Source organism: Tamandua tetradactyla, chromosome 1 (genome assembly GCF_023851605.1).
Source record: "Tamandua tetradactyla isolate mTamTet1 chromosome 1, mTamTet1.pri, whole genome shotgun sequence".
NCBI classification, from domain to species: domain Eukaryota; kingdom Metazoa; phylum Chordata; class Mammalia; order Pilosa; family Myrmecophagidae; genus Tamandua; species Tamandua tetradactyla.
In genome coordinates, this window is record NC_135327.1 from 215,983,898 (window position 1) to 215,995,589 (window position 11,692).

At 39.3% G+C, this 11,692-nt stretch overlaps 1 long non-coding RNA gene across 1 annotated transcript; it reads left to right on the forward strand.

Annotated features, from left to right (window-relative positions):
* Positions 1–9: 9 nt before the first annotated feature.
* On the forward strand, positions 10–2,259 carry LOC143676604 (uncharacterized). Its single transcript, XR_013172215.1, has 3 exons — positions 10–106; positions 1,248–1,344; positions 1,876–2,259. It is a non-coding gene; the product is annotated as an uncharacterized LOC143676604 (long non-coding RNA).
* The last annotated feature ends 9,433 nt before the right edge of the window (positions 2,260–11,692 follow it).

Here is an 11,692-nt window from a genome sequence, read left to right on the forward strand (position 1 = left end):
TACCCCCTTGTGTGTCATGGCTCTGTCATGGGCCTGTGTCACCTCCTGAGTTCTTACAGATTCCTAGGGTTCTGTCCAAGATGGAGCTCAATCTGTATCTCCCATGGTAAGCTTAAGTCAGACTTGCTGGTTTTCAATGGTTTGGTTTGGAAATCTGGGTTGGAGAAAGATGAGAAAAGAACAGGGACACAGCTTCAGGATATCTACAGTACCTACCCACCAGCCCTGGTTTCGGCTCCACCCTCAAGGAGCCCATTTCACAGACTTCTTCCTTTCCCACTGATTCCACAAGGTCTTTCCTAGCTAAATGGATTCCCTCTTTCCTTAATCAATAAGCATTTCACAAGCTCACAAACACCACACCTGAAAACATTATGCTTTTGCTTAGTATATGGCCTCATGACATCATAGTTTGTATTTGGAAAGGCATTAGTATGACATTATATAACGAACTGGTAACATCCCACTAATGTGGCATTACTAGGGAAGGGGTTCATTCCACGTAAATGAAATTTCTGGTTAATTCAAAATTATCTTCTTAAAGAGCAGTACTTTGATCAATTTAGCTGGTTTGGGAGAAACTCTTAGCTTTTGAAATAATAATAAAATTAAATACTTCCATACTTATATATTAAGAATCAATGGATTTGTTTCTAAAACATATATAGATGCCTGCCTCCTTATTCAATGGAAATCAACCATAATTTAACTTTTTTCATCATATCTCAGAGCACAATTGGGAGCATCCATTACTGACTCTATAATAATCAGTTCTAATTTTGCTCCTTATAATTTTTGTCTTTCAACCATAGGCTGCCAGCTGACACTTTATGTTATTGTTATTTTACCTGCCAGTCCCTTCAAATCTGCTGCTTCTAATCTATTCCAGACCAGGAAACCAGATAACCAAGTTTAAGAGTTAGAAAGCCACATTCATTCATTCAACAAATATCTCTTTTGTGGGGAAGAGTGAAATGAGACAAAATAAAGTGAATGGCTGAAAGATTCCAAACAGAGTCGAGAGGTTATCCTGGAGGTTATTCTTACGCATTAAATAGATAGCACCTTGTTAGTCAAGATGTAGTGGAGAGGCTGGAGCGAACTGCCTGAAAATGTGGAGCTGTGTTCCAGTAGCCATGTTTCTTGAAGATGATTGTATGGTGATACAGCTTTCACAATGTGACTGTGTGACTGTGTGATTGTGAACACCTTGTGTCTGATGCTCCTTTTATCTACTTTATCAACAGATGAGTAAAACATATGGAATAAAGATGAATAATGGGGGAACAAATGTTAAAATAAATTTAGAGTGAAATGCTGGTGATCAGTGAGATGGGGAGTATGGTATGTATGATTTTTTTTCTGTTTTCTTTTTATTTCTTTTTCTGAATAGATGCAAATGTTCCAAGAAATGATCATGATGATGAATATGCAACTATGTGATGATACTGTGAATTACTGATTATATATGTAGAATGGAATGATCAAAAGTTATGAATGTTTGTGTTTGGTGTTTTTTGTAATTTAAAAAAAATTAAAATTTTTTAAATTAATAAAAACAACAACAAAAATCAAATATCTCTTTTGTGCCACTAAGCATCAGGCACCGTTTTTGGTGTCAAGGATACGGAGCTGAACAAAGTTTCATGGACTATATAGTATACACTGGCATATACCCCTTGGCAGCCTGTCCACTAAAGTACATAATTTTAGGACATTGGTTATCATAAAACAAATGCTTTACTCAGAATATCTGCAACTTAACATAGTTGGATGAAGGATATATCTGAAGCTTAAATATCTTAATTCTAAAAGAACATAATTTAAATTTAAAAATCAAGCCATCCCCAACAACTATTGGGTGTGTTTGCTTAGTTTTCAGAATTTTACCTTGAACAAGTGCGCAGAGATCATAATGGAGCTCCTTGTCACAGGAAGAGAAGATAGAAAAAGTTCTTCCCTTCCAGGTCTGGAAAGGAGAAGGAAACAGGCAAGATCTGCGCATCTTAACTTGTTCCCTCCAGTTGAAGAACTGCAGGTGAAGGTGATATTTGATAGGTTCAGAGAACAGACGGAAGAAGAGGGGTTTCCGCCCTACATCTTTAGGAGAGGAGATTCCAAAATTAAGTATTGGCTGTGGGCGTCATCTCATTAATTTTCTACTACAGCAAACTCCCCCCTACATTTTAGCCAGTATAGATTTTGGAAATTTTCTGCACTGTTTTTCTGCAGAAACTCATTAAACCTCTTGTCAAATCACATTCTTGTTTATAATTTTAAGCCCAATGCATTATATTCTCAATCTTGGAATTCATTATTCAGGAATTTCCTGTGAGTCCGCCCCTCCCTCCACCCCACTTCCATCTCTGTCCGTGGATAAATGGAAAAGTTTAACACAAAGGATCATTTCGCTGAAAACCATACCTTGTAGGTTATGTTTTTAGATTCTCACATAGGGCTCATTTTGAATCAGTGTTTTGAGACTCATCAGCCCAGGATGTAGGAAGTCATTTCTGTTTCTTTATTAATTTGGCTCCCTCTATAGGTCAGTTTGTATATTTTAGTAGGTTCTAATTACACGTTTGGTTGATAAGCCTTCCCTTTCAAAAAAAAAAAAAACATTTTGAAGAGTTGTTGTCAGTTTATTGGTCCCTTTTTTAAAACACAAAGTAAGGTCTTCACAGAAAGGTTTCCGGGAAAATGATCCATTGAAATAGATCAATAGAATATTTTTAGCAAACATTGTATTGAATTGCCTTTGAAAAAATTATTAAGATTTGTATAGAGGGGTGTCAGATTTAGCAGATAAAAATACAGACCAGGCAGTAAAATTTAAATTTCAGATAAAAAAAAATGAGTAATTTTTTTAGCATAAGTATGCCCCAAACACCTTTAACTAACAATCCTATTTATATGCTGCTTTACACCTCATTTTATAAAGGAGGATTCTGAGACTCCAAATATTCTTGTTTTTCCATTAGAAGTTTTACTCTAGAGTTTCCAAATAAAATCAGATCAGAGGTCGGATCATATACCACTGAATTTGAAGCTCCAGTGATCTCGAGATATCTTTAACAAGACTACGTCAACCGATTCAAGTTTGTTGATCACCTACTTTTTGTGAGGCAGGGGGTGGTTTACTGAGTCCTTCTCATCGCGAACTACTGCTGATGTGGAGTTAAAGCTTAGCGTCACTTGTCCCAGGTCACAGCTGGTAAGTGGAGTATAAAAATCACTCAGGAGCTTGCAAAAACAAAAACCTCCATGGCCACCTCCCACCACCCTTCCTCTGCCCCCATTCCAATTTAATCGGAGGGAGGTGGAGCCCAGGCTGGGTATTTATTTTTTAAAGAGTTCCAGGCGATTCTAAGGTGAGGCAGAGATGAGAACCACAGCTCTAAACTCATTCCAGTCAAAAGGTTTGTCTCTTGCAAGTCCCAATGCCCAGGCGCATCTCAGACTTATTTAAATCAATATATTTTTAAGGCTTTCCAGATCATTCTAAAGTTGAGAAACACTTCTTTAGAGCAGGGCATGGCAAGCTTTTTCTGTCAAGGGCCAGATAATAGCTATTTTAGGCTTTGCAGGTCTAAGGTCTCTTTTGCATCCACTCAACTTCACCCTTTAGATGATGCAAGGGTTTTTTTCATGTTTGAAAGTTCAGTGGAGTCTTTGGAAAATCATTAAAAATAAAACTTGAGGTTATATTGTTTAAGGCTCTAAAAAAATAGGTTGACAGAAGATGAATCTTTGTCAACTTTTGTTTTTCAGCTGAAAGTTGCCTTATTCAATAGTTGAATCTCAGGCAGGACAGTGACTTCTAGTCAGTTAAACAAAATGGCCCAAGGCACTGCTACATTCTAGAATGCTGATAAATTAGTGCAGATTATGACATAATTACTTATAATAGCAATTAATAAAATACCAACGTGGGATGGGCTGAACTTGTCCTATCTCTCCTCTTATGTGGGAGTCACTGTAGAAAACAAACAAATAAAAAACAACCGAGGAGTTTTTAGAAAGATCCTGAAGTGAAGAATCTGAGGAAGGCTTGAAAAACCAGGAACCATTAGGACGAGTTCCTCAAAATACGGTCCACATGTTCCCATGTCGGAATCATCTGAGAAGAGCATGGCTGAGTTCCCGTAAACTTTATTTTTGGACACTGACACTTGAATTTCATCTAATTTTCATGAAATACTATTGCTCTTCTGATTTTTTTCCCAATCATTTAGAAATAATTCTTAGACCATTCTGGGCTCTAGAGTAGGGGTGAGTACAAACTAGGACCTGCTACTAAAATCCTGCCTGAAGCTTGTTTTGGTAAATAAAGATATTCATCTTTCCTCTGCCTGGTTTTCCGCTTGTAGAGTATTTCCAACAATTCTTCATAGTAGATAAAGTCATAAGACAGATGTGGGAATTAATCAAGGCCAAGGTTCTATCTTTCCATGGTTCAATATGGGAGTTTTACTTAAGTAATTAGCTTATATCAGGACCTTATTTAAAAAAAAAATCTAGCATCATTCCACTACATCCATGAATTAGGCATAAAACATGTATTATTTTAACAAAATTGTACTTTAACATTACTTCCCCATTTGGGGAATTCCTGATAGTCTCATAAGCAGTGGGGACAATGAAATCAATAGGCCGAGCCCTCGATCTTGAGGCTCTCCCCTATGAAGCTTATTCTTGCAAAGGAGAGGCTAAGTCTAATGATAATTATGTCTGAGTCACCCCCCAGAGAACCTTGCTCAGATGTGGCCTCTCTCTCTAAGCCAACTTGGCAGGTGAACTCAGTGCTCTTCCCACTATGTGGGACATGACTCCCAGGGGTGTGAATCTCCCTGGCAATGAGGGACCTGACTCCCGGGAATGAGCCGGAACCTGGCATCATCGGAATGAGAAAGCCTTCTTGACCAAAAGGGGGAAGAGATAAAGTCTCAGTGGCTGAGAGATTTCAGAGTTGACAGTTTATCCTGGAGGTTATTCTTGTGTATAATATAGATATCCTTTTTAGTTTATGGTATACTGGAGGGGCTAGAGGGAAGTACCTGAAAGTGTTGATGTGTGCTCCAGTAGCCTTGATTCTCGAAGAAGCTTGTATAACTTTTACAATGTGACTGTGAGATTGTGAAAACCTTGTGTCTGATGCTGTTTTTATCCAGGGTATGGACAGATGAATATATATATATTTTTAAAAAGGATAAAAAATAAATAATAGGGGGAGTTAAAGGGTAAAAGTTGGGTAGATTGAAATACTAGTGGTCAATGAGAGGGATGGGCAAGGGGTATGGGATGAATGAGTTCTTTTTTTTTTTTTTCTTTTTCTTTCTTTTTCTGGAGGGATGTAAATGTTCTCAAAATGATCATGGTGAAAGGTGGGCCACGGTGGCTCGGCAGGCAGAATTCTCGCCTGCCATGCTGGAGACCCAGGTGCGATTCTTGGTGCCTGCCCATGCAAAAAAAAAAAAAAAAAAAGATCATGGTGAAGAATACGTAACTAAGTGATGATACTGTGAGCCATTGACATGCTATGTTTGGACTGTATGTGTGTGGATATTTCTCAGTAAAAATATGTTTTAAATACACTGGATACAATGATAAAAAAAAAAAAGATATTGTGTCCTGAAATGATGTATTCTCCTTCACAATAGATCCCCACAAATCCATCACCACTACAGCAAAATTCCCTCAAGGCTCAGTCAAGTGAATAAAAGAAGGACCTCTCAATACCACTACTTGGTTTATGACCAGAAGAGCTGAAAGCAGTGGCACAAGCAGACACATGCACACCGAGGCTCATAGCAGCATTATTCACCATCGCCAAAAGATAAAACAATCCAAGTGCCCATCAATAGATGAGTGGATTAACAAAATGTGATCTGTATATACAACGGAATATTATGCACAAGTAAGATGAAATGACATCCTGAAGCACAGGACAAGATGGATGAGCCTTGAGGACATAATGCTGAGTGAAATAAGCCAGGCATGAAAGGATAGATACTGTATGATTCCACCTTCATGATCTTAGTAATGGTAAAATCAAAGGTTTTTAATACAGAATATAGGGGATCTAGAGATACAAGGAAGGTAGAGATGGGTGAATGGTTAGCTAATGAGGTTGAATTTAAATGTAAGGATAGACAGAAGTGAAGGTAGTTCACTAGGGCCTCTGTAAGTAATATTACCATATTGAAAGGGGAACAAGATTGAAAGGGGATGTATAGACCCATGTGTCCCATGGATTAACACTACAAATATAAATAAGTTCTTGCATGAACTACTGCAAAGGTATGAATCTTGTGCAAAGAGTGTATAAGTTCGGGGTATAGGGGTAAAACTGCTATTGCATGCCCTGGGCTATGTTTAACAGGAAAACATCAACAATACCACAGCAACGCCAGGGATAAATAATTCGGGGACAGACAAGGGTTAAGGGGAGGTTGGGATTTTCTATTTGGTGAGAAGGTGTTCATTGGTTATCTTTTCCTTGGGAACAATGAAATTATCTAAAATTGAGAGTGTTGCTGGACTGTTGACTTTGGACACTATACATGATGCCCAGTAGTTGGAGATGGCTGATGGATGCACTGACTGAGAAGTAGATTGGCAAATGATGGCATGTACATACGATCGAATATTGTGCCGCTAAAAAAAGGAACGAAGGTGTGAGGCATGCGGCATTGTGAATGAACCTGTGGGACATTTGGTGAGGCAAAATAAGCCGGAAACAAAAGAGCAAATACTGTGTGGTCTCATTTAGAAGATACTTACAAGAAAACAGGGGCCTAGATTGTAATTGTAATTTTGAGAGGCTGTTTTATATATGTATATAATAGGTATATAGAGGTAAGAATGAAGCTGATCAGGTCAGGATTAAGGTAATTCAGAACACAGCAGGTAAGGAAGACACTATCTGTATTTTAGAACCTCATCTACTCTTTGAGACCAAAGGAAGAAAGGTTTATTTTGTCCAGAACCTAAATTTTCTGTAGCACATAATCTAACTCAACATGTCTGGATAGATCATTTAAACAGAATAAGAATGAGGGCCTTTAATCCTGTAAACTTAATGTAACGTCTGGATAAATCCCAGAGTATATGAGCAGATAATCAAAAGTATTGACAAGGTCCCTTGAAGGATGGGAGAAAAAACATGGAACTATGAAACTTTACCACCAGGGAAACCCCTAATATGTGACAAACATTAGGGACACCCAAATCTGTAGGCCAAGCCCTTGATTTGAGGATTGCTCTTGTGAAGCTTATGTATGTAGCAGAGAAACTTAGCCTACCCATAGGTATACCTGAAGTTATCTCTGGAGGACCACTTTTTTTTTAAAGGTTTAAAATTGATTTTATTAGAGAAATTGTTGGTTTACAGAAAATCATGCAAAAACACAGAGTTCCAAATACCACCCTATTTTTAACCCCTTGCATTAATGTGATACATTTGTTATACTTCATGAAAGATTACTTGTATAATTGTATTATTAACTGTAGTCCTATTGATATATAATATATATTGTATTATCTATAATAGGGTTCACCATGTTCACAGTCCTGGTTTTTTTTTTTTGCATGTTAACTCTTTTGTCAACAATAAGTCCTATGAAATACAGGCAGTTTAATTATTATTCTTGTCTTACAGACTGGGAACCAAGGCACAGAGATGAAAAAACTTGTCAAGATTCACGTAGCTAGTAAGTAATTGAGCTGGGATTTGACCCAGGCAAGCTAGTTGTAGAGCTTTCACTTTTAAAAAAAATATTTTTATTGGTAAATCTTTGCACACATACCTTCCATACCTGGTACACGATGACTCACAATACCATCACACAGTTGTGTATTCATCACCAAGATCATTTTTTAGAACATCTGCATCACTCCAGAAAAAGAAATAAAAAGAAGGAAAAAAAACTCATATATCCCATACCCCTTACCCCTCCCTCTCATTGACCACTAGCATTTCTATCTACCCAATTTACTTTGTCAATTGTCCCCCCATTACTTTTTTGGGGGGCCAGAGGCGTGTGTGGTCTGGGAATTGAACCCGGGTCTCCTGCATGGAAGACAGGCATTCTAACCTCTGAATTACCCATGCACCCTCCATTGCTTTTTACTATATGGGCAGTACTTTCTTCTACCATTTTGCCTTTTGGATTTTATATGTCATATCTAATTTTCCATCTTTTTACCTTTACTGATAGTCTTCCTTTCTACACTCTTCTCCATACCTCTCTCTCCTGTCTTTTCATATTTGTCTCTAATGCTCCCTTTAGTATTTCTTGCAGAGACTGTCTTGGTCACAAATTCTCTCAGTGATTTTTTTGTCTGAAAATGTTTTAATTTCTCCCTCATTTTTGAAGGACAGTTTTGCTGGATATAGAATTCTTGGTTGGCAGTTTTTCTCTTTTAGTAACTTAAATATATCATCCCGCTGTCTTCTTGCCCCCATGGTTTCTGCTGAGAAATCTACACATAGTCTTATTGGGCTTCCCTTGTAGGTGATGGATTGGTTTTCTCTTGCTGCTTTCAAGATTCTCTCTTTCTCTTTGACATCTGACATTCTGATTAGTAAGTGTCTTGAAGTACCTCTATTTGGATCTATTCCAAATAGATATGCTGTACTTCTTGGATCTGTAATTTTAAGTCTTTCATAAGAGTTGAGAAATTTTCAGTGATAATTTCCTCCATTAGTTTTTCTCCTCCTTTTCCCTTCTCTTCCCCTTCTGGGACACCCACAACACGTATATTCATGTGCTTCATGTTGTCATTCAATTCCTTGAGTCCCTGCTTATATTTTTCCATTCTTTTCCCTATATTTTCTTTTGCTTATTGGATTTCAAAAGTCCTGTCCTCCAGTTCACTAATCCTATCTTCTGCCTCTTGAAATCTGACATTGTAGGTTTCCATTGTTTTTTTCACCTCTTCTACTGTGCCTTTCATTCCCATAAGTTCTGATTTGTTTTTTCAGACTTTTGATTTCTTCTTTTTGTTCATTCCTTGCCTTCTTTATATCCTCCTTCAATTCACTGATTTGATTTTTGATGAGGTTTTCCATGTCTGTTCGAACATTCTAAATTAATTGTTTCAACTCCTGTATCTCATATGAATTGTTGGTTTGTTCCTTTGACTGGGCCATATCTTCAATTTTCCTAGTATGATTTGTTATTTTTTTGCTGGCATCTAGGCATTTAATTACCTTAATTAGTTTATTTTGGAGATTGTTTTCACTTTTTTTTACCTAAGATTTTCTTGCTGGATGTCTTTGTTGTCTATCTCTTCTTTGACATTCAGTTCAGCTTATTCTGGACCTCTAGTTTAAGTTTTGTTTAACAGATCAGAATTTTTCAGTTCTTGTTTTGTTGTTTCTTGCCCTGCCTGTTTGGTACCTTTCCCACCCTCATCCCTTAAGAGGGTCTACTTGGGTATTATAGACCCCAGCCAGATTTTCCCAGACTGAACTGGCCTTCCATCAGGAGGAAAGAGTCACCTGCGTCAGTTTTCCCTGAGGGTGAGACCCAGCAGGTTGAAAGGCTTTCCTGTGAAGCCTCTGGACTCTGTTTTTCCTATCCTGCACAGTATGTGGTGACTGTCTGCCTGCAGGTCCCACCAGCATAAGGTGATGTAATACCTTTAACTCCAACAGACTCTCCCTGCTGGGGGCGTGGTGGAGACAGAGGAGAGGTTGTAGGCTAGTTTTAGTCATTTTCCCTTTTCCAGACCCTGGGGTCTGAACTCCTTGGGAGAGGGATTCCACCCGAGCTGGTTCCCACCCCTCTCCTGGGGAAGGCATAGGCTCCAGACAAACACTCAAACAAGCTTAATTCTGCCTATGCCTGGGGCAGTGGACCCCAAGAAGCTTTGTGGCTGTATCTAAAGAGCAGTCAAGCTATAGAAACACAGCCACCAAAACGAAAAAGAAAAATCCTTTTCAGAGCAGGACCTCCATTCCTCGGGTTTACCAATCAAGAGCTTAAGTTGATACGTTGCTCTGTGTATCTCCAGGTCCTATGAGCCCCCTCTTTTCCTTCAGGGCCCAGACCTTTTCAAATCCAAAACAAAAAACAAAACCTCCTTTTTCTGTCAGCCTTGCCTTCTCTGTGCCTGGGCAAAAACTAGCAACCTTTGCTTTTACTCAAGGTTCAGCTGAGCTGGGGGCCTATTTTTAGTAGTCAGAATTTGTTAATTAATTCCACAATTGGAGTTTGGTTGTGCTCAGTCCCTGCTGCTGGTCAAGTCTCTTTTCCTTTCCCCTCTGGGAAGCAGCCTATGGGGGAGGGGCGCCAGCCACGGCGGCTTGGAGGACTCATGGTTCTGGGGGGGGCTCACAGCCGGTCCAGCTGGTCCAGACTGGGGTACGCTGTGTGTCTGGTCACTCATGTGGCCCCAGCAGTTTTTCTGTACTGTTCCTGGCTATTTATTAGCTGCCCTGGAGGACGAACTAAATCCCATACCTCGCTAAACCACCATCTTGGCCCCCGTGGTTTATGTCTTGAACTATAGAGTGGCCTCCCCATTACTTTTTTATTCTTTATCCATATTTTTTCACTCATCTGTCCATACCACGGATAAAAGGAGCAACAGATGCCAGATGCAAGGTTTTCACAATCACACAGTCACATTGTAAAAGTTATACCTTTATACAATCATCTTCAAGATTCAAGGCTACTGGAACACAGCTCAACAGTTTCAGGTACCTCCGCCCAGCCACTCCACTACACCATAAACTAAAAAGGGATATCTATATAATGCATAAGAATAATGTCCAGGATAAACTGTCAACTTTATTGGAAATCTCTAATCCACTGAAAATGTATTTTGTCTCATTTCTCTCTTTCCCCTTTTGTTCAGGAAGGTGCTCAATTTCTTGATACTGGGTCCCGGCTCATCCTGAGAGTCCTGTCCCATGTTGCCAGGGAGTCATGTTCCATGTAGGGGGGAGGGCAGGGAATTCACCTGCTGAGTTGTTAGAGAGGTAGGCCACATCTGAGCAACAAAAGAGGTTCTCTGGCATAATTTTAAGTAGGCTTAGTCTATCCTTTGCAGGAATAAGTTTCATAGGGGCAAACCCCAAGATCGAGGACTTGGCCTATTGATTTATTGTCCCCACTACTTGTAAGAATATCAGTAATTCCCAGAGGATCTCTTTTATTTCTCAGATGTGGCCTTTCACTTTCTAAGCCCAACTCTGCAAATGAAATCATTGCCCTTTCCCCTACGTGAGACATGACATCCAGGGGTGAAATTCTCCCTGGAAGCATGGGAAATGACTCCCAGGGATGAGGCTAGCCCTGCCACCATGGGATCAACAATACCATCCTGACCAAAATGGGGGAAAAGAAGTATAACAAATAAGGTATCAGTGGTGGAGAGAGTTCAAATAGAGTTGAGAGGCTATTCTGGAGGGCACTTTTATGCAAGCTTCAGTTAGACATTGCTACCTATCATAATTTGCTAACCCCCAATCGAAACCATTCCAGTCAATTCTAAAGAATACCTAGGGCACTACATAAGATTCTACAAAGGTTCTAGGCACTAGGGTCACTTTCCAGAAACCTACAACTCCAGATGGGTCCCTGGCCCAGATAAGTCCTGAAATGTAAAGGGACCACCCTCTCCAGAACATCAGCTAGTTCCCTGTCCCTCTCCCATATTATCAGCAGCCCCTTCCAACATG